The 23,765-nt window shown below is 38.2% G+C and overlaps 1 protein-coding gene across 3 annotated transcripts in view; it reads left to right on the top strand.

Moving 5' to 3' along the window:
- ralgapa2 (Ral GTPase activating protein catalytic subunit alpha 2) overlaps window positions 1-23,765 on the top strand; it is a 249,957-nt gene that overhangs the window by 23,053 nt on the left and 203,139 nt on the right. The gene's annotated exons all lie outside the window — the stretch shown is intronic.

Consider the following 23,765-nt stretch of genomic DNA (forward strand, 5'->3'; position numbering starts at 1 on the left):
TTAAAATATGCTGTCTTTAAATTGTTTCTAAATTAATTTGGAGAGTAACTGAAATTATTACAATATCAAAATATTAAAAACTCCAATGTTTTTAATTGCAATTAATCATGATTAATTACAGAAAAAATTCAATTAATTCTGGTTTTTTTTTATTATCAATTCACAGCACTAATATCTAGTTGTGACTTGAAGTGCTTAGAGTGCAGTGTTATGTTGCAGTATTTGTCCTGAAAAGTAAATGTGATGTTTGTTACCTGTTTGATGTTTGTCATTCCTATTTTATGTTTTATGTTCTATTATATTAACATTAAAAACACTCTTTTTACGACTAAAATAACAGTTAAGGGTAAAAAAAACTGAATTTGCAAAAATTAAAACGGAAAAAAAAAGGAATTAGCAAAAATTAAAACGGAAAAAACGGAATTTGGGAAAAAATAAAACGGAATTTGGGAAAAAATAAAACGGATTTCATAGGGCCCTACATTATTGAACTTTGGTGATTCCCTAGTTATTTTTTGTTTTGACGTTTTAACCAGGATACTTGTCCGTCGGGCAAGTTAAATTATTTTTCACTTGCCCCGGACAAGTGGACAAGCGTTAACATCGAGCCCTGTACGTGCATGTATTTCGGGAGAAACTGATAAATTCACGTGATGTAAATCCGACTGACAGGTTAATAAAGGCCTTCTGAAGCGATTTGATGGGTTTGTGTAAATATCCATATTTAAAACTTTATAAAGTAAAATATCTAACTTCCGGCGGACCACCTCCCGTATTCAAGTTACAAAGAGAGTGTAACACCTCTTGCAGTTAAAAACACTTATGCTTCTTCCAACGTCATCGTCACGTCAGTTATGCTTTGAAATACGGTTGAATACGGATGGCGGTCTGGCGGAAGCTAGATATTTTACTTTTATAACGTGTCAAATATTTTTCTTATAAATACCCATCGATTTGCTTCAGAAGGCCTTTATTAAACCACCCCTACCCCTTCACGTGAACGCGCAAAACAAAGGGGTAGGGCAAAGGGAAGAGCTCAGGGGTAGAAATGGGATTGGGCCTAAATCCTAAATCAAATCTTCTGCTGTTATGTTTAGAAGTATTTGCTCTGATGTTGAAATCACAGTACATTGCTATTCTATTGTGAAAAGGGGCACTTTACAGGTTTGGTGACTTCAGAAGACATTAGGTGTGCCGTGCACCTGCTGTTCCCACTCTGATAGCAACTGTGATCATAATGAGATGATTTTAGGGAATCGGAATGCTAGAGTAATAGAGGGAGTGGTACGGAGAGCGCCTCCTGTTCCTGCTCAGCAGGCTGGGGTGCCACTCCTGTCCCATTTTAACACGCATAAATAGTGCTCAGTCGCCTTTACCGGGACAATAGAGCACATTTTCAGTGCTGTCAGTTCTGGATTTTTTTTAAAAAGTATTTTTGTTAAAGGGTTATAACCCATGAGCTAAACCAACCAGTTAAGAGGTGAATTATCAGCATTAAAAATGTTTGAAGCAAATAAACATTGGACAATTGGAAAGGAAACAACAAAAACAAAACAGTGGTACAAGACTTGACTATATAATGACATGATTTACTAAAGACATGAACAAAACTTGCAATGAAAATGTGTGGACACAGTTACTTTTGTGGCTGAAGTTATTGCATACACTCTAAAAAAAAAAGGTTCTATATGGCACCAAAAGTGGTTCTTGGCTCGTAATCATAGGGGAACCTTTTTTAGTGCTATATAGCACCAATTTTGGTGCTTCAGTGGTTCTTCAGCGGTTCTTCAGAGGTGCTATATAGCACCTTAGTCAAAGAACCAGTGAAGAACCTCTGAAGAACCGCTGAAGCACCACTGAAGCACCAAAATGATTACGAGCCAAGAACCATTTTTGTTGCCATATAGAACCTTTTTTTTTTTTTTTTTTTTTTTTAGAGTTTATGCATTTGCAGGGAGGAGAGTAGCCCTATTTAAATAACGTGATTTACTAAGGTTTGCGGTAGTCAATTTACTGGTATTTGTGCCATTAACGCACCCATTTTGTGCTTGGCATGCTACGCTTGGTCAAAGCTGGCAGCATCTGTTGTTTAATTTGAGCATTGTCAGTAGATTTTAAATTTAAATTCATCAGCGTTTTTATGGGATTGCAGTCTCATGCTAATTTGCCCTGTTCAGTAAATCTGGCCCTTAAATGGCTTTAGTGGGGAAAAGAACTACATTCCAGTTTCGTCATTGAGCGTTGAGCAAATGACAATCAAATAAAAAATGGTGGTGAAATATTAAACTATTAATTTAAAGTTGTTGCTTAAATATTTGTATGCATAATTTGCAATATTTCATATACAACTATTCTGAGTGCATTAATTACCGTAGTTGAGTACGATTTACTTATTGACTTGTGTCAATAGTAAATGAAAATGCATTAAATATTTATCTGCATACTGGAGCTTTCAGCATAGTGTTAATGTATAACTAGTCGCCTATTTTGAAGATATACATGTGCATAAACAACTTCTGACAACTGGCAAAGTGTCATTGCCAGACCAGACAAGCTGCCAGAAGTTTTTGCCCAAACTTCAAAGACTCGTTTAAATGATTAAAACTAAAGGCATATCTTAACTTTAATGTTACTTTAATCATGTAAACTACTTATATACAGTATGTTATATACATATGTATTTGGGACAAAGGGGAACCCGGTTGCATTTGCAGCAGATATATGCTGCCCATAATAAATCAAAGCACGAGACATACAGGGGTTGAAGGAGAACACTGGAAAAAGTGAGAGAGTGGATGATACTCGTCTTTATTTGCAATACACATGCCACTCTTCAGCTGCGCGAGACAGATAAACGTAAATATTGTGACGCCTCAACGCATTTCACACACATCAACATATTTTCATAGTTGACATCACGTCGTGTCGTTGCAGCCCTAGATACCATACTTGAAAGAACCACCACAAGAGAACGAACTGGATTACAAGTAGCATGTTTGAATTAATAAATTGGAAGCGTGAAGCTAAAACAAAATCTACAGAGGAATCTTCGAGGTGAAGTGCAGAAGATGCTTAGGAAGGATAAACAGACAGAATTGTAAACATTGTGCAGTGAACTGGAGGAAAACTCAATGAAGCGCAAGAGCAGATCAGTTTTCCGAACAGTGAAAAAAACTTACCAGGATTTTGCAGCCCGTAGCCTTCAAAGATGTCAGTGGCATCCAACAAACTGAATGAGAGAAGGTGTGTCAGCGATGGAAGGAATACTGTGAGGGATTGTACAGTGATAAACAGGAAAATGTAAGATTTGATGCCACCGCCATTGAAGGTTGAGATCTATCATGTCCTGCTGCGAATGTGATCATCCAACCAGAAAGCACCGGGTCCGGATGAAGTAGCAGCTGAGCTTTTACAGTTTGGAGGAGATATGACAGATTTTATCTGAAATAGAAAGTTTTTGTAACATTAGTAAGACTATTTTGGGAAAAAAATAATACTTTTATTCAGCAGGGATGCATTAAATTGATCATAAGTGACAGTAAAGATACTATCTCTTCACAGCTCTGAAACGCAGTAACCACATAAATGTGGTGCCTAAAAACACTGTGATTGAACGTATGTGTTTCTCAGTCAATTCCTTTATGGAAAAGTATTATTATTATCAACAAAGTGACAATGCTGTGCCCTTTGATCTCACTTTTGCAACTACGAAATATGACTGATTGAAAATGTTGTTTTTGAAATACTCACCTCATTTGATATGGATGCACAATCCAATTTATTTAAACAATACAATTATTTTACCATCATTAAATGTTTCAAAAAAGTTTATTTGCCTAAACCGACCCCTCCCCCCCACAAGTATGGGTGACATTTCCATGGAATTGCCCATCTTTGTTTAGTATTTTTGTTTTTTAATAGCGAGAAGCCTAACTGAATGGTTAGGTTAGGAACATCTTTAATATGGCAAGAAAATAGTAAAATAATTTTTCTTTGCTATTACAGATATTGCCTGTTGTGAATTATTATCTGTAATGACTTTGAAACTAGAAACAAAACAGGCATTGGAACATTTTTATTGTTTTGTACAGCACGCTTTACTGATAGGTTCAGTCAATTGCTTCAATTTATCCCTCAAATTACTTTTGCCTGCTCTTGGTCATATTATTGGTCAACACTGCAAATGTTCTACAAAATATGAACAAAAGCTTGTTCATCATATGAAGCCTTTGTGTCTCTTCAGAAGACTTGGATGGAAATTTGATTCATATGGATTGCATTACAATGTATTCCCGGCGATGTTAAAAATATCTTCATTTGTTTTTTGAAGATAAACAAGAGTGTTATGAGTTTGGAATGAAATGAGAGAGATTAAATGATAACACAATTTTTGAGTGAACGATCACTTTCACAAAACATGTCCTGCTTTGGCAATGGCTGAATACATACAATCAGATTACCTGCAACGAATGCTAGTAGCTGTAAACCGGGCTTGTCATTTCATTGAAATAGATGGATGTTACCTTAGAAAAGAGCCTGTGTGTGTCGGGAGCATAGACTGTAAATAAATATGGACGTAATGTCCGTGACGTCACCCATAGGATTCTGAAGAGCATTTTTGAAGCATTTTTAACCATCTTGGCAGCTCGTCATCGCTCGTCACTCCCGGATAATAGAAAAAGGGCAAAGAGGCGGGACGGGGGTGGAGCTGAGGTGACGCGAGGACTAACAGACAGCAGATAAATGGCTATCCACCTGTCAATCAAAGTGGCCACGACCTTAATTATGCAGAATTTTAAGGCTTTATATAATGCAAACGACTGAGTTATAAAAAAAATTCACCCCCCTCACAGTTGTCATGAAGGGCAAAATTAGCCGTATAGACCAAAACCACAATTTGTACCAGACTGTAAACATGTTTTAATCTGCTGTAAAGTTGGGCATTTTAACATGGGGCTCAATGAGATTCTGCTTAGAGGTCTTCACGGAGCCCCCGGGACCCGTACGGGTTTTGTAACTTGCAACTTGTAAAATTAGGATAAGAAAAGTGTGAGCCGGGAAATAAGGTTTAAAAAAAAGAAAGAAGAAAAACACGAGCGATCTCTCTCTCTCTCTTGCTCGCTCGCCTCACGCTCGCTCTCTCTGCAAGCGCACAGTAATAATAACGGATACCTTCATGAGTGATGTGCGAAAAAAACAACGAATATAAAGAAGTTAAACCCACGGGCACCTCTTCTGTCTGGGCATCCTTCATGCATATTGTGGACAAACATGAGAAAAAAGTAAGTGTTGTCAAGTGTCTTAGCCTACGTGTGAAGCACTGTTGAAGTTTGATTTGAACTTATATTTAAATAATATATTTCAAATCAGCAACACAATCTCAGGTGAACTGTCACAAATATTTATTATAGTTCAAAAAGGCAAACAGTCAAAGTTATTATGCGAGTTAACTTGAGGAGAAATGCAAATCTGCAAAGACGCATTTGTCATCCGTCACCGTGACATAAAGTGGACTTTTAAAGCTGAAATGATGAGTGAATTAAGCATGCTTGGAGTAACAAGAGAGGAATAACATGGATTTAACTTTTTGGCAAGGATGTAATGCATCACAATCAAGTAATGTTACAAGGAAGGGAGACGACGGCTAACGTTATAACGTTAGGTAAGACAAAAAGTTATATGTTTATTGTGGAATATGTGACAATCGGGTCCAGCCGGGTCTGTGTCTTCACGCCGGGTTCGGTTCCAGCTTTTAAATAATAGACGGGTCCAGGTCGGTTCCAGGTACTAAATTTTTGGCATTGCTCGGATCTGCACGGGTCCGGGACCAGCTTTTGAAATAATAGACGGGTCCGGGTCGGTTCTGTTAAGCACATTACGGGTCTCTTCGGGTTCGGGTATGAATTTTTGGACCCGTGAAGATCCTCTAATTCTGCCCCCTCCTGGAGCCTGTAGTGGCCAGTCAATGAACTGCAGTTTAAGTCACTTCCGTATTGGCTTCTAGAGAAACCGTTTCGTCAGGAGTGGAAGTTAAATGTCTGATGATTACAAACCCTGCCAGTTAAAAACACATGCAAGGCATGTGACCTGCACTCTTGTTGTTTGACTTTACTACAAGGTCAGCGGGACCTTGAAACGAGACGTTTTCCTCAGCAGGGACATTCCCCTCTTTAGACTGGCTATAGCACTCATGAACAGCAAACAAACAGGCCTGTTATAATAAACTGTTATTGCTTTTAAGACGGTGTAAGCTAACAGGCTTTTTCTGTTGAGCGTATTCATGTTGCAGGGCTCTTCACCTCCTCGGTCACAGCTTTACATGTTTTCAGATGCAGGAGTTTGAAGAATGGCCTCTTGTTGGTATTGTGATGAAAGCTGTCTGTCCCACTGAGGATGAATGAAGAATTGATTATTTGCGTCCTGAAAGTTGAGGCCGTTCCAAGAATCTCTCAGCACTCGGTGCGGCTGCTCACTGTATTAGAGAGCCGTAAAAGCCCCAGAGTTCACTGTATCTTCATTGCCCTCTGCATTCATATTTGTTTAGCTTCAGCTGACAGGCATGGATTTGTTTTTAACCCCTGTCACTGTGTGGTCAAAAGCGGCTGCGTCTGTCAGTTTACTCAATTTACTTAATAATCTGTTGCAGAGAGACACCAGACTCCCATTAGGGTTGTGCCGATAGACGATAGTATAGTGTATATCAAGACAATAATTAGCTAATTCTTCCATTAATGTATTATTATTATTATAAAACTAGTATTATTATTAAAGTAAATTTAGGACCTATAATTAATTTCATAACGACATCCCAGTAACCACACTTGCGACTAGGGCTGGTCTGAATACCATTTTTTGAGCTTCGAAGCTTTGGTAGTAATCAACATCGAATATTTGAATCTTCGGAACATATTCTTCTCTCTAATAAAGGCAGGAATGTCGAGAAGTGGCGCGCCTCACGCAACCTCATGCAGCAAAAAACATGAATATTCGAATCCCAAAATTGAAAATCAAATACCAACCCATCGAATGAATATTCGAATATTCTGGTCCAGCCCTAGTTTTAATATTACCTTTACGATTACATAATCATATACTCTAATTAATTTTTAAAAAATATACATTTACATGGTGTTTTATAAATAAAAACTTGCCAGATTTATTCATGAATGCTTTAAATATTGAAGAACATTACAAATTATAATGAATATGTAATATGGTGCATAGGGGGAGATCAGGGACGAAAGTACCATTTTTCAGAAAATCGTAATTTTAAAAGATAATGCTTTTGACCAAGATATATTTTTGCTGTGGTCAATAACTCACAAGTGTGGTCTATCAATAGCAGGTGGTATTTTGTACAAATGTAGAACGACTACAGTATAATTTCACTTTGAACATAAGCTGCACATTGTTACTTTTGACCCCATCAGGTGGGTCAAACAATACAAGCTAGATTTTTTGGTGCTACTCTTGCTTTTATTAAACATACCTGACTATGACCTTGTTAATATGTAACTGCAAACATATATTGTCCTTTATCTTTGGAAAAAAAATTATTAAATTACATTTTCATTTTATATGTTAAAGTTCATCAAATGTTTCAAATGTAATATGACAGTACAAACTTGAATTGTTTAGAATACTTTTTATTTGCAATGTCAATCTATTTGATAAGTTTTTTCTTCAACAGTATGAACAATATAAACATTTAATTAAATTAAATTTGCATAATATGCATTATATATATAATAGCGGGACAAAAGTAACAAGTGTTACTTTCGTCCCGACAGGAAGTTAGGGCTGCTCGATTATGGAAAAAATCATAATCACGATTATTTTGGTCAATATTGAAATCACGATTATGTAACACGATTATTTCACATGACTTTGGGAATGTGTTGTATTTATTAAAAATACACCTTTCAACAATTCAATTGAAATTGTAACATTTGTTGTACTTTTTGAACTATTAAAATAAATAATATAACATATATTCAAATCAAAGTATAAAAGTATTCACGTAAAAATGATAACCACAAATAAATAAGATCAACAATATGGTTCGGCTATGCTTTTCATGTACGTCTAACATTAGTTTTCAGGTACAGAAATGTATCAAATGTAAAATAACATTGCATATTTGAGTGCATAAATTAAAGATTAATCCTATTAAACTTACAAAAGCTATTCAATCAAGAGCGGTGAGTGATGTCCTTGTCTTTTGTTGTTTGACATTAAACAGACAGCAGTAAAGGCTACTGCCCCTTTAAGACCTCGCGTCTTCTTTATCGACTGTATAAAGTTCACTTAAGGCATATACAGACTATGTCTGCTAAGATACTCATCAAGATGGACATGTTGACATACGTTTTGTGTGAGTTTGTCCGTTTAAGAGCAAGACTTGAAAGAGAACTCAATATTTGCGCGCTGAGAGACGTGTGCGCGCTCTCGGATGACACAGAGACACATTTTCTCACAGCGCGCGCGGCTTCTCATTCTAAACCTAAACCCTAAAGCACTAAACCCGGGTGATGACGGTGAAAACGACTGGTCATATTCGAAAATATGGCAGCACTCGCAATCTCGCATGCATTGAACAAAGTTTACAAAGAGAGAATTATTTGAAAAATATGAAGGAAAAAAAGGACGTTTACACGGCTCCCCTGCTCTCGTCAGTTTTTGTTTCTTTATTAGATTGTCATAGGTCACTCTGTTTGATTTTCAAGTGGTTAAACAAATTCGTGGTGTTCCCTTGCGTTGCAGCCACTACCATGTAGAAAATCTTAGCATGTTTCTGCTCGTCGTCTGATTCCTCGAAGCCAAACTGTTCCCAGACAACGGAGTTGGTTTTGCCTTTTTTGCTCACCAAACGCTGCTGTAACTGCCCTCCTTCTGCCATCTTTACTCGCGCAGAGTTTTTAAATTCCAGCGGATGATATGCACACGAGACTCACGACCTGAGATAGATTTGTGGGTTCGCGAGGGGCGGATGTGCGCGTGCGCGTTTCATTCAGAACGCAAGGCAAAATAATCGTTTTTTCTCGATTGTACTATTTTGGTGATCGTTGGGAGGCAAAATCGAAATCGAAATCGAAATTCGATTAATTGCACAGCCCTACAGGAAGTCCTGACATTTAAACACGTTTTACTTTTATACTGAAAAACTCTGAAAAGACAAACCTTCAGGGTGTGTAACAGCACTAAAAAAAGTACCGCTTCATTAATTTACTTGCCGTACTTGAAAACTGCATTTCGGACCTAACCGCGGGAAACGATGGCGGAATCACATGATATTTGGCAGATCCGTCAAGGGCTGCGTGCTGAACGTGCTGTCATAGCTTGAAATGCAAATGTATTCAAGGCTCGGAGAAAATCGCGTTGGTGTTACTTTCGCCCCGGTTCTCCTCTTTCTTTAGCAAAGTGCTAATTTTGGAATGCAAAATCTCACTAACGAGTTTATGAACACTGGATTTGTTTTTTCTTAGGTAAATGTAACGTTACGTGACATTGTTTTCAAGCTGTTTTACTGACATCTTTGCGCGGTTGAAACACTGATTGAGCGATTACATGTGACGTGATACAGATTTCAGTAAGTTGTACTTTTAACACACTCTCAGATGCTCATTCGCGTTTATTTTGCGCTGTAACTGGTATTAAGGTGGAAGAGAAGATCCGTTCATGTGCGCTGCCGCTTCTCTTGAGCGGAGCTGCGCCAGAGCAATCTTAAACAGTATTTGTTTTTGAATTTCGTAATAAAGTGGACGTAATTAGAAATCTGAGACTTTGTTTTATATCAATAGTACAAAAGAACAAAGATTATTGCGATTTATTGGATGGCAGGTGCGCTACAATGTTCCGTTCATTCATCATCTGAAAACATGATGACTAATGGATTCTTGGGATTTAAGAATCGATATCGGTTCGTAAAAATGAGAATCGATTAAAATTGAGAAATCAATATTTTTACCCAGCCCTAGTATATACATCATAATATTCTACTTCCCATGTGCCTCCGTGTTTGCTCGCTTGCTTTCAGTTACTTTAGTCCAAAGTGTGTGTGCTCTCAAGTTTAATCAGTGACTCAGGTCTTATTTTATTTATTTTTTGTGCTTTGAGAATGCTTTGAGGCTGCCTTGCTAAAAGCATCAATATATCTGCCTTTCACAGACCAGTCTATGATTTCTATTTTGCTTTCCTTTCAATATGTCTGATCACACAGAGAATCCACTCGCTTTAAAAAGCTGTTATCTTCTCCCTGAATGCCCCAGTCTGAATTTTTTATATGCCCATCAGGTCTTTCTGTAGGTTTTATTTTTCTCACTTTCCGTTCCCGCATGATAACTTAACAGATGCTGCTGGGCCTGTGGTCGTGCCTGCAGGAAACAGCCGTCCTGAAACAACCAGCCCATTAGGAAACAACTCATAACTCATTCTGGAGAGTTAGGCACTCTGTGTAAAACATGCCATCAGGTCTGTGTTTTGTAAAATGAGATAAATCAGGGGTACATTTTTTTTTCCTTTGGTTTTTTTGTGGGGTGTCAAACAATGGAATGGTTAAAGGAGAAGTAGAAGGAATGTTCGGCCTTGGGGGTGTAGAAAGCAATATCCCTGTTAAGGGCTTGAAATCAAATCATGAGCTCTGCAGTTTAGCGTATCTCATAACCAAGCTGCATAGTAAACAGGCCGGTTGCTTTTGAACAGTCGTTGACTTGTTTTCCTTTTTTACCTTGCTTTTGAATTCTTAGGATTTGACTCATTTTGACACCCACACCTTACACATATCTTGATTGATAATGCTGTTGTCAAACAATGGCAAGAGTGCAACAATGTAAACAAGTATTGTTTTATCTCAAATGCTTTACATTTGTTCATGCTTGAATCAATTCTAATGGGATCAAATAGGATTCCTCTAGGAATTATTGAAGAATCTAATTCATGATGCATCCTGTTGGATAAATATTGTAGAATTGCGGTACGATTTTATTGGTTTTTAGAGGATTCTACTAGTAATTAGTTTGATCTCTTTAGGATGGGTTCCAATTTATAATCCATTTACGTTTGTGCATTTATGATTTGCGAGAGGATTTTATCCCCGTTCAATGTATTCATTTTAACTGCAAGCATTTCGAACACTTGTTAGTACATTCATTGTTAATGCCATGCTTCACCTTTTGAGCTGCAAGAGGTCAGATCTTTTATTATGCATCTGCAGCAACTCTTTAGGTAGTAGCATCAAATAAAAATGTACATAGTTGACCCCCACAGTTGGAAGGCCATTTAACTGGATGGTTTATTCTGGCAGGTTTGTTATTGTGGTTGAGCTTGGCAACATGAGCTGTAATACATTTGTTTTATTTTTGAAATGACTTGAACTACCAGAGACGAAGAATTTGTTTGAAGAAATTCAAATTTCTTAAGGCTAATCAAATTTCTTGAGGCGAAATTGGCTTGTTGGCTGGTGCAGTTTACATCTTTAGCTGTCAGCTATCAGTTCCCTGTTGTGTTTATGTCAATTATGTTATTATAAACTTTATTTTCAGTTTAGTGTTCAATATTCTCCATGGCTGCTGTAGGGCCCTATGATTTCTGCTATGCAGAAAACGCGAACAAAATCGTGGAATCCGGTCATAAAAATGTATACAGTAGGGGTGTAACGGGACACAAAAACTGACGGTTCGGTTTTGAAGTCACGGTTCGGTACGGGTTCGGTACAGCAGTTGTACAAAATTGCCAAAATTGCTTTTATTAAACAGTGTTTTTTAAAAATGTGTCTGTCCTTAAATGAATTCAATTAAAACTAAAAGTTTCTTAAAGATATTGCTGTAAACTATATAGGGAGCCCTTACTTGCACATTAATATTAAAGGTTAACAACAGAGCCCATTAGCCTAAATTCAGTTGCTATTTATTTGTAGATCTATTAATCAACACTCAAAAAACATAGTAGCAAACATGTAAACTTCACATAAGGCAGTTTTTGCATTAACTTCTAAATCTAATTATAAAATTATGTTTTCTTCCCCTCCAATTCGTTTAAATATAATTATTTACACACAGTGGGTTTCATTTTCTTGACAGATTTATAACATACAATATAAACAAGACATCACTAACAGGTTTGTAGAATTAATATAGGCTAATATAGGTCATATATTTAGTGAAAGAGTTGATTTCTCTAGTGAACTAACAGCTGTGGACACTGAATGCATGTGAACAAGCACGTGAACAGGCTTAATGTCGAACCCTGTAATATGGTCGTGTGGGAACTAGGATTGGAGTGTGTTCCGCGCTTAAAACAAGCCGACTGTTAACTGTTAAAGATTGCATTCAGAGCCGTTCGGTACACACGTGCACCGTACCGGAAGCCCTGAACCGAAACGGTTGGGTATGAATATGTGTACCGTTACACCCCTAGTAAACAGTATAACATGAAATGCCACGAAATTTGGATGAATAAAGCAAAAGTATCGCTGTATGTTTATGAAATCATTAAATGGACTAGTGTCTGTGAATATTACTTTGCAAAAAGACCGCTATTGAAATATGAAGTCTGCATGTTCTACATGTCTCTGTGTGAATGAGTGGAGCTGGTTCGTTTGCTACACATACTCAAGCACGCTTGACAACTACGATTTACAACTACGATAATAATCAATAATGAAAATCATCGTCAACGAATGTCATTATCGGTTAGTCGTGTCTGCCCACTGTGCACGGAAATCCTCCGCCAGTCGTGTCAAATTACAGCCCTGAATAATGCATTTCTATGGTCAAAATACATCTAAAAATAGTGAAGGAGCTGCTGCTGGAAGTGTGTGTGATACAAGCTGCCCAGAACATGAGAATTACTTATTTTAAGCTTCAAGCTAATGCATTAGCCTAATGTTTAACGTGGCTTGCCCTGTCAGGCACTTTGACAGATGCATGTGCTTTTTAATGTGTAACTTTTAAACGTTTACGGTTATATCCCTATCTGTAAGTGTACAGCATAACTTACAGAACCCTCCTCTTATCTGTTAACACTGAGACGTGTGTTCATGTGTAGTATGTACTGGATTAGGTCTTAAAGGGGAAGCCTTTTCCTGCTGTCTGTGTTTTTAATGTCAATCAAACAACACATGTTCTTGACTGAATAGCTTTTGTAACTTCAATAACGATTAATCTTTATTTAATTTATACAGTAAAGATTATAATATGCAATGTTATTTTATATTTGATTACTTTATTCTGAAAACTACTGTTAGATACCTGAAAAACCTGAAAAGCACTGTTTATTTTATATTTTATATTTATTTTATGGAACAAAGTGTTCTATTGTTGGCAGATTGAGAAGATTAAGTAAAACACGGGGCAGAAAATGTGTCCTTTCAAGAGAAAAGCCCAGTTTGGGGGATTTATTCTCTTGACATCTGGAATCCCCAAAGCTAGTGGTGCTTGTTACCAATACATGATAATGGATACAATCAGGACAAATATTCTAGGGCTGGTCCGAATTAGGGATGGGCGATATCTTATCATTTGCGATATACCGGTAAAAATTCTCCCCACGATAAGAATTTGTCTTCCCGCGATAATAACGATAAAGCCTAGTTGATAGCGCGACCCATCCGCACCGTGCCACCGCTGGCCGTCTCTTGATGCTTAAAGCGTTTACTCTATGATGGCCGCGGTGGCTGCGTTCGTCACTTTGTATTGCTGAACGGGGGTTGGAGAGAGAATTGTCTTGTGGTGCGCAATGTGGAGCGGCGGCACTGAATCCGCATCTCACGTGCAGAGCGAAAACAACTATGGCGGAAGCTGCGGAAGAGTTCATAGCTAAACGAGGGGCTACCTGAGGGCGATCTGAACCTGTACATACAGATGTATTTTCACTTGCTGAGCACTTGGACTGAGCGCTTGAGAGATCTGTCTCAATTGATTGGTAAAGCAAACTATTTCTGTTCAACTCAATGAATGCGCAGTGTATTTGACGCACATTAAACACTAGTGTGAGGCGCGCGACTGAGAGTGCTCAGTGTTTCACACACACTCAAAGAGAGAGCGAGAGAGTCTTGACGTGCTACATGTAAACAATATCCTTTGTTGTATTTTCCTGTAGAATAATTATTCAGCCTTTCATGAACAGGAAGAAACGAATGCACAAACGGGAATCTCATTGGCTGGCGTGCACCTGTTACGGTGCCCGTTTTGATTTCAGCAAATCAGTTAGAAGGAGCGTTGACAACGTGATTAATATTCATGAACCCAGATGCTCATTATTCCTTAGTGCAGTTTATTTTTATTAGTAGAAGAATTCGTGGTATTATTATCTAATCAACTCAAATCTGAAGACATTTTTGGCATAATTACTTTTGCTGTTTCTGCTATTTTTACCACTGTTTGCACCATGAGTGTATGAATAAATACAGAATCGGTTTACATGTAAAACTTGTCATTGATTTCAAAATTATTATTGTTTGTATTGTGTGATGTTTTTTTAGCACAGTTGCACTATTTAAACATTACCTGCACTTTTACAGAAGACAATTATATCTGCAACTTTTCCATTTCTGAAAAGGCTGGTGTGGAATTTTACATAAAAACAAATTATTAATTAAATAAATATAAATATATATATATATTTTTTAATACATTTTTAAATATATTATAGGAGCCTATTTGATGACATGTACATTTTACTTAAGATCATTGTTTGTTTTTCTGAAACTCGCAAGAATGCATAGAGCTTTCACTTGTATCCAAAAACATGGGGAATGATACTACATTTATCGTCATTGATATCGTTATCGCAATAAATACTAGAAAATATCGGGATAAATTTTTAAGTCCATATCGCCCATCCCTAGTCCAAATACCATTTTTTGAGCTTCGAAGCTTCGGTAGTAATCAACATTGAATATTTGAAGCTTCGGAAGGACGGGGCTGAACATATTCTTCTCTCTAATAAAGGCAGGAATCTCGAGAAATGGCGCGCCTCACGCGGGCAGGGCTTATATTCTCCGAGTTTTGATATATTATAGTAGTAAAAATAATTTTCTTCAGTTACATAACAGATGAATTACAATTAAAAACTGAACGTGCAGTGTGAGCCGAACAAGAGTCGCAGCACAGCACAGAAGATTTTATTTCAACAAAGCGAAATGTAAAATACTTTATTAATTATAATGAGGTTCCTATTCAACTGTCCATCCAATTAAAAACTTCTAGGCTATTAAACAATTGTAAAAAAAAATAGTATTGTATTTCGACAGATTTTATAGTGTAAACATATGCAAGCGCAAATGAGAACCGTTTCGAGGGGGATGATGCTGGGTGTGGGCGAAAAAACGAATATTTGAATCCCAAATTTGAAAATCAAATACCAACCCATCGAACGAATATTTGAATATTCTGGTCCAGCCCTAAAATAATCAGCAGGGCAAATATTGCAACGTTTTTTTTTTTATTGATCAAGAGAAGCAGAAATCGTAATCACCATTAAAATAGGATTAATCGTGCAGCCCTAGCATATTAGCATACAGTTGAAAAGTAAAATAATGAAACTATTTAACTAAATAATGAAGATTGAAGAGGTTTGAATACTGTGAGTGCAGGATGATGTAAATGTGCATGAAAGGGACATGTCAAGCTCCGCTATACTCCGGTAGGTTTTTGACATTCATTCGACTGGAGCAGTTGGACGGACACACACACACACACACACACACACACACACACACACACACACACACACACACACACACACACACACACACACACACACACACACACACACACACACACACACACACACACACACACACACACACACACACACACACACACACACACACACACACACACACACACACACACACACACACACACACACACACACAGATGCAGGCTCTCTCTGCTCTTAGAGAGTCTCTCTGCTCTCTCTCTGGCCTTACTGCTCACTTCCACTTAAGCCTTTTTTTTTACTTTCCTAACATTGTCTTATCTATTTATTTGGCTGTTTGTGTAAAGGCTGCATGAAAAAATTGGAACAAAATCAAAATGATCTTTTATTAATGTGAACAGATGACGGTCCTGAAAGGCCCGAATGCAATACTCCCAAATTACAGACATTACAAAATGTGGCTTTAGTAGTCAATACTTTATATTGTTTGTTTTTACTATAGTAAAGAGCACATGAGTGCTAACCAATACTAAAATAACATTTTCTCCCAGCCTCATTTCATGATTTCAGAGCAGAGATCAAAGGACTGTTTTTATTTTCCACAATTGTGTTTTAATGTTGTGTTGTTTAAATATGGACATGAGTGGGATAATTCCAAACCTCCAGTGCTCCTGCACAATGATGATTCAGAGACATAGATCACTGACTAATGACTGCATTAATAACCAACATTTGGGAAGGAAATTCATTTTTATTAAATTTTTTTCTGTTTCTACATCTAGCCAATATTGCAACATTTTGAATGAGTCATATGTGGAGTTCTTTTTTTCTCCGTATTCATTACAGTGTTTATTCAAAAGAAAACTTCATGCATATTCCCATGCCTTTTTGACTTCTGCAGCAAAAAAAATGGTTTTACGCTAGTTTGTCATGTCATGTTGCTGCCAAGAGCCCTACATGCTGACAGAGCACCACTCCTTCTCTCCAACAGAAGCAGTCAATGCAGAGTATATTTAAATAGTCGTCCTTTGTGGTTTATTATATGGTCATATAGCTATTCAGGTTTTCATAACGGCTCTCATGGGGTCAAAGTCTGATCGTTTCCCATTGTCATGTACGGCTTTATACGTAATATTGTGTTGTTTATTTAATTGTTACAACGTGTTACATAATTTTCTCGTTACATTTGTTGTTGTTGTTTTTTCAGTGTAAAATGTATGCATGGGGCATATGGCAAATGCTGTGGATTTAGCTTAGCTTGAATTAAACCTGGAATATTCTGTTTATTCTGAAATGCTGTGTACATGGCTGTTTCTAATTTACAGTGCTGTCAAAAACAGGATTATAGCTGTCCGACTGTTACTGATTGAGGGAAGATGAAATGACCTTTGGTACAGTTCCATTCACATCTCAAATACATGCATGTTGACAAAACTCACAACTGTTACAACATACAACTGTCTAGTGTCGTCAAAAGTACCGACTTCGATACAAAGTCGGCACTGAAATGTAAAAAATGTGACGCTTTGAGCAGTGTTGAGTAGAGTTGGGTATCGCAACCCTATAACCGGTATGTAACCGGACCAAATCAGAACACAGATTTCAGTTCTTCATTTCGTAGCCACTTAAATTCAAACGTGCTTTCATGCTTTGGCTGGCGCCGAGCCACAGACAGACGCGTTTAGTGCTCGTCATATATCACAACTATTCAGTGTTTTCAACCACATCATGTTTATTTTAGGTTTCAGAAATTTAAATGCTCATAAGTACTAGCAAAAAAACACACTGATGTCTATGGAAGCGGCAATAACAATCCTTTCGGTTTTAATTTGACTACGTGTTTTATTCATATCAGATTGACAGTATATAGTTAACTATATCGTTTACTCTATTCTTCTCCCAGTTCACCGGTCACTTACTTTCATGTATTTCGTGAGAAGTTGATGAATTGACATGAAATTCATTACGGCGCAAACTAACATGGTGGCGCCCATCACGCATTAGATGAACTAACACTCATTCACTTACACATATTTGAAGATCAGAATATCAGATACTTCATGACATAGTTAACAAGTTTGTGAATATTTTGAATAAAAAGAAACATAAACCGAAATAAAACTGAAACAGCTGTCATACAACGCTATTGCGGCTGTCAGGTCTGTCACTGTCACGTGAGAAAATATCTAAAATATTTAGCCAGAGAATATGGTCATATTTCTGCAAAATAAAGCTGAACCTTGAAGCTGGTTTGTAGCATACCAACAAAACAGACGACTGCTGTTATTAGTACTGTAGTGTAACTGTTATTTAGTGTTAAATTAGGCCTATTGTAGTTGGGTTAGGTGGCTTAGGTTTTACTGTGAATTTAAAGGTCCCATGGCATGACATTTTTCTATTATTTTATAATGTTTCCTGAGCTGTACTTATATTGTTAGTATGACTTTTACATCATAAAATGTCATAATTTAGAAATAAAAGGCATTTTTTCAATACTGCTGTTTGCCCTGTGGCTTGAATGCCCTGCTTCAAGAGGCGTGTCTGCTGTGAGACTTCAGTAAAAACACCCACTGTTGTGATTGGCTGACATCTTTGCATTTTATATGAGCGGAGGGGGCGTGGTTTAACGAGGCACGAGCTGCTGCCAGAGAGACGGATGGACCTGAGTTCACTTCACATCAGTTCTCAGCATGTCTGAACTGTTTTAGTTACAGCATATACTTCAGGTTATTAGTCTATTTCTAGTCGGAGGGGCTGTCACTCATGTCAGAAAGTTAGTAACTTTAGTAAATTATGGATCAGCGCTGACTGGAGACGCGAACCGTTTAGAACGATTCAGTCCGATTTGGTGAACTGATTCGGTTCACTAAAAAGAACTGGTTAAAAAGAAAGATCGTTCGCGAACCGGACATCACTAACGTACTAGAGACGGAGCTCAGCGATTGCTAACAAAGTTATTTATAGTAACTACTGAGTTGTGAGAGCGCTGTCAGTCAGCGCGAGTTTATTGTGTTTGTATCTGAGAGTTCTGAATAAACACGAGTCCCAGTCACACCGAGTCCGTCTTCATCATTATTACCAACTTTGTAACACATGCAAAGTACCATTAAATAATAACCATTAAAATAAAATAAAAGCGTCAGTGACGCGCGTTGAGTACACAGCGCAAACAAAGACACAACAGCAGTAATCGAATGTAATCCAGTTTATTGTGGGGCTAAGCTGGCTAGCCCGGATATGCTCACGCTTACCCCCCTTCTGCTTAATCTCACGCCGCGTTTGGTGCCTCCGTTGTGGGCCAGATGCAGTACTGGGGGTCGGGGATGTTGAAGGCCGAGCTTCGGCGTGTGTGAGGTTTATCTCTGCTGATGTTGAGCAGAAACTCATGACTGTATGCACAGTTTAGAACCGATAGACGCGACGAGGACGTACAAAAACACTGACTCACAAGATGGAAAACACGAAAACACCGTTCTGTCTGGAGAGAGAGAAGCCGCATTGTGTGCACGAATAATAAATAATTAGCTACACATCAGAAATCACTGATCACAGATCAGAAGGAACTGAAAAAAGACTTCTGTTTTCATTTGTACATCCAAACACTGAGAAACTGCCAGCGTTCACTCGTTCACAAGTAATGATCTCTCGACTCGAGCGCTTGCATGGGCGCGCCAGATTCTCTGGGCGGAGGAAAGGGAGGAAACCGCTCCTGCTTGGACGTCAAACCAGGAGACTTCAGGATTGGCTAGTCTGGCCTGTCATTTTCTCAAAGGCAGAAAAAGACAGCCAGAACTCGGTTTTACACCGATCAACATTTCCATCCACTTGGGGACAATATTCAGGCTAGGGGAACTCATATTAATGTTGAAAAACCTCATAAAATGAAAATTTCATGCCATGGGACCTTTAAGTAAATTGTGTTTTGTATTTATATATTTAAATATACTTTAAACTTTTAATAAATTGTCCAATTTAAATAATTTCTATTTATTTATTTATTTCAATAAAAAGCCATTATTTAATGTCATCCACCGTCGTTTTGTGGCTCTTTTTTTTAAAGTATCAGTTCAGGCATCGTTTAGGCACCGGTACCGTTCTAAAAGTATCGGTTTGGCACCGGTATCGTAAAAAACCCAAACGATACCCAACCCTACTGTTAAGCTTTCAAACGCTTTCACACTATCCCGCTTTCAAAACACTTTGAAACACGTCTGTGTGCTTTCAAACGCTCCTATGCGTTGATCATTGTAGCCAATCACAGACACATCCGATGAGCGTGTTAACAATAGCCAATCAGAGGTGTTTATGATTCCGCTCAACAGCGCTCAAAAAGTCAGTACTTTTGACAACACTACAACTGTCATTAGGTATTAGCAAAGTACCTTTAACACAAGTCATTTCACCCGGCGGCCATCTTTGAAACACCTCTCTGGCAGCTATTTCAGTCATGCAAGTGCAGCTCCTATCTAGCCTGGCGTGGCCATACTCAATTCTAGTCAGAATTTGAGTCTGGTACCGCTCCATTGAGCTTTGATTATGGGGCGTGTTTCAACCGAGCCAGGAAAGACCTCAATTGGATAGACCCACAACCAATCAGAGCAACGGAGCGACGCGTAACGTTAGTTGTCAAATGTCAACAGAACTCAACTGCACTGTGTTGCCAAGTCCGTGTTTTTCTCCATGTCCGCGGGTTGAAGCGACCCCAATTATGTGATTATATAAACCCAGGAATGCGAATTTTAGCAGGCAACCTTGCAAAAATAACATATTTTGCCAACCAAACGCCATTTTTTTCCAGAGAACCCCCCCGGAAAGTTATTGTTTTGGGCTATAGTTTTGAGTAGCAATTGTGCGCGACATTGCAAAAACACTTGGAAACCCTGTCTGCACGCACGCTGGATTAAGTAACGTTACAAGAAAAAGATGAGTGTAAACAATCTTTGCCAGTAATAAAATAATTTAAGGATACACAGAGTACTTACCAACACGATCATCGTTTCTGAGAGAAATAGTGAAGGTGAATGCATATACGAACAAGTTCTCCGTTTGGGATAAGAGCAAATTCAACCCAAGAGCCTTCGATGACGTGGATGATTACGTTACTGTTGATCATCTGTCAATCATCGTCTAAAGCCCGCCCTGACAATTTCATTGGTCCGAACAGTTTCTGTTCGGGCATAATTACTCCTCTATGGAGCGAGTCCAGACCGAATTGCCCGAGCAAAACATTTTGTGGGCGGGGCTAAATTCGGCTGGCATCCAGGCTATATGGTCATATTTCTGCAAAATAAAGCTGAACCTTGAAGCTGGTTTGTAGCATACCAACAATACAGACGACTGCTGTTATTAGTACTGTAGTGTAACTGTTATTTAGTGTTAAATTAGGCCTATTGTAGTTGGGTTAGGTGGCTTAGGTTTTACTGTGAATTTAAGTAAATTGTGTTTTGTATTTATATATTTAAATATACTTTAAACTTTTAATAAATTGTCCAATTTAAAGAATTTCTATTTATTTATTTATTTCAATAAAAAGCCATTATTTAATGTCATCCACCGTCGTTTTGTGGCTCTTTTTTTTAAAGTATCAGTTCAGGCATCGTTTAGGCACCGGTACCGTTTTAAAAGTATCGGTTTGGCACCGGTATCGTAAAAAAACCAAACGATACCCAACCCTACTGTTAAGCTTTCAAACGCTTTCACACTATCCCGCTTTCAAAACACTTTGAAACACTTCTGTGTGCTTTCAAACGCTCCTATGCGTTGATCATTGTAGCCAATCACAGACACATCCGATGAGCGTGTTAACAATAGCCAATCAGAGGTGTTTATGATTCCGCTCAACAGCGCTCAAAAAGTCAGTACTTTTGACAACACTACAACTGTCATTAGGTATTAGCAAAGTACCTTTAACACAAGTCATTTCACCCGGCGGCCATCTTTGAAACACCTCTCGGGCAGCTATTTCAGTCATGCTAGTGCAGCTCCTATCTCTTTGAATGGGGAAACATCAAATTCTCCAAAGCTGTACAATTGTCTCATAAATGTGGTTACTTGTGTTAAAATTGCGTTAAAAAAAGCTTATTTTTTCAGGCTGGATATGCAGTCCTAAGCGTGTGTCTCAGAACATTGACTGTTTCTATAGCAACCAGAGCTTATAACGGCAGCCTCAGTAACACTGTGAATTTATCAATCAGCAATTGTCTCTTTTATTTAGAAGGCGGGACTTATTCCTCCATATTGTGCCTTGTACTTTGTCCCATTCATGAGTCTTTCTATACATACAGTCTTTAATATTAGCGATCGCTCTCTCTCTCTATTACACGATCAGGCAAAAACCCCAAGTTTTGTCGCTGAGTCCGTGTGTTTTCTTGGGCGGCAGGAAGAGGCCCGACACAATGAGGGTTGAAAAGCAGAGCATGTGAGAGGTTGTGATAAGAGACACGCCTGTGCTGTTATTGCTGCTCTTCTGCCCTGATCTCTGTGTGCCAACTCTTTCATGAGTGCGCTACTGTAATACACATTTTATTTGTTTACATGTTCAGTTCACACAATAAAGTACAAAATGAAAGAATCACAAAAGACTTATGAAAGTTACTCTTACTCTTAGCCCATCCTGAGTTTACACCTTTATTTATGTCTACTTGCCTTAAAGGATTAGTTCACTTTCAAATAAGCTTTTGCTTATAATTTACTCACCCCCTTGTCATCCAAGATATCCATGTCTTTCTGTCTTCAGTCGAAAAGAAATGAAGATTTTTGATGAAAAGATTTCAGGATATTTTTCCATATAATGGAAGTCAATAGACCCCATACGGTTCAAGGTCCAAATGAGAGGTTCAGTACTGCTTCAAAAGGGCTTTAAACCACATCAAACGGTACCAGACGATCAATAAGGGTCTTATCTAGCGAAACGATCGTCATTTTTTAAAAAATAAATAAAGTTTAAGTTTTATAAGCACAAATGCTCGCCTTGCTCTGTTCATTGATGCGCGCTTGTGACGTCACGTAAAACGCAATTACAAAGGTCACGCTAGACGCAAGCGCAAAGACGTTTGAATCAGAGTTTCCGCTAGAAAAAAATGGTGCCGGTCAAAGTGACCGGCAGAGGTTTCGTTTTCCGGACATTTTGATGATATGCCGGTCAAATATCGCCTCTTAATTATTCAAGTTGAGGAAAACTGAAAGCAGTTTATGTAACTTAAAAAAATGACATAATCAGGCCGTATATGCAACATGTTTATTAGCCTAACTTTCAAATAGACGGGAAAAAAACATGAACGTCCGATTGGCGTCAATCAACCAATTTTTTTTACTATGGTTTCACATTTCATAGTTTAACAAACCAACCCCCCTTCCCCACATAAAATATCCGAATATAGCATTGTTTTTACTCAAGCAAATTTAATTATAAACTCAGTATGTCTCATTTAGTTGGTAACATTTAAATTGGCCACCGTGTAAATGACTCCTTGTCAAATGAACTTGAACAAACAAATGACTAGGCCTATAACATTTTCTCGCGTCATTTTTGGCCGTGCTGAATTGTGCAGCTGCCGACTTAAAATCAAAAGTTCCCAGTGTCTCTCCACAACTTGCAATGCGCATAAGCCGCGTAACCTTGTTCTCCGCAAGGCGATCGCTGCTTCGTCTTGATCCGATTCTGCAGTGAGAACCCCCTCTCTGCAGGAACACTCGAGACAGGGATTACACAGGCTATCTTGGCGAGCTTGGTCCACTCTGGATACATTTCGCTGAAATCACATATGAGGACTTCGCAGGCTGTGGAGAAATGCAATCCTCCATAGCCACGGAGCGCTGTCATGACAGCGAGGGCATCACGTCGCAGGCTTACGGTATCGATAAGAGGAGCGGTGTCCGCAGAAGGCTTGTAAAATGGCAAACAATCCTTCTGATCGCTGGTTCTGCATATTCTTGGAGAGCTATTTGTCAGATTTGGAGAGCTTTTTGTCAGATTTTAATCTGAAATTTTAATCTGACAATTTGACCGAAAAGATTTAATTTTTTCGGACATTTCATTTTTTTCCCGGCCAATGTCCGGTAATTACCGGACAACGGAAACCCTGGTTTGAATATGTGGATACGGT

This window comes from Gobio gobio (assembly GCF_949357685.1).
Source record: "Gobio gobio genome assembly, chromosome: 13".
NCBI lineage: Eukaryota > Metazoa > Chordata > Actinopteri > Cypriniformes > Gobionidae > Gobio > Gobio gobio.